This window comes from Branchiostoma belcheri, unplaced genomic scaffold (assembly GCF_001625305.1).
Source record: "Branchiostoma belcheri isolate BF01 breed outbred unplaced genomic scaffold, Haploidv18h27 scaffold66, whole genome shotgun sequence".
Taxonomy (NCBI): Eukaryota; Metazoa; Chordata; class Leptocardii; order Amphioxiformes; family Branchiostomatidae; genus Branchiostoma; species Branchiostoma belcheri.
In genome coordinates, this window is record NW_017804309.1 from 1,669,623 (window position 1) to 1,670,419 (window position 797).

Sequence of the window (797 nt, forward strand, 5' to 3'; positions counted from 1 at the left end):
CCCACCCGGAAGTTGCGCTGGCAGCCAGCCCAGCGCCGCGCGCGACGATTTTCAGATTTTTACGCCCCAAAACACATATACAATAAAAACAAAAAAAACCTGCACCATCTACAGCCCATTAGAAGAACATACACCGAGTCCAGTCTACCCCAACGCGAGATACAACTGCGATAATATTTCAAAATACATATCGGAAGCAGACACCCCTCTGTTTGACCCCTTTTAAATGGTAAGACCCAAAACTGCAACCTCCCCATTCCTTAACAACATGGTAAATTACATTTTCAGCATGGCGGGGGTGTCCGGAGCACTTAAAAACCTTTTATTTCCACGCCCATAAACACATATACAATTAAACAAAAACGTTCTGCATCATCTGCAGCCCAACAGCAATACGCATACCGAACAACAGACCAATCCGTCCAGCCGATCGCGAGAAACAGCTGCTGACAGAAATGTTTCGAACAATAGTAAAACCTCCTCGCGGAAGGATATCTCCTTCCCCGGAGGTAATAAAACCATATGGTGGCCAAACTCCTTGCAAAACTATTCTCCCTATTTTATTTACAGCCAGATTTAACTTACTACTAATAATAGTAGTATTTCCCTGGATCAGCTAACTGTGCTCCTTTAGCGGAGGAACTCCCCTGGCAGGTTATCTGTTACTCTCCAAGCAGAGGTTTGGGTTTTGGGGGTATTTTTAGCGTGTTTTTAGGCTTTTTTATCGGGGTTTCTCTTTTGCACTGATTTTTTTTCCCTACCACACCCAACCTCTGCAGGCAGTCGAAAACTTTTTG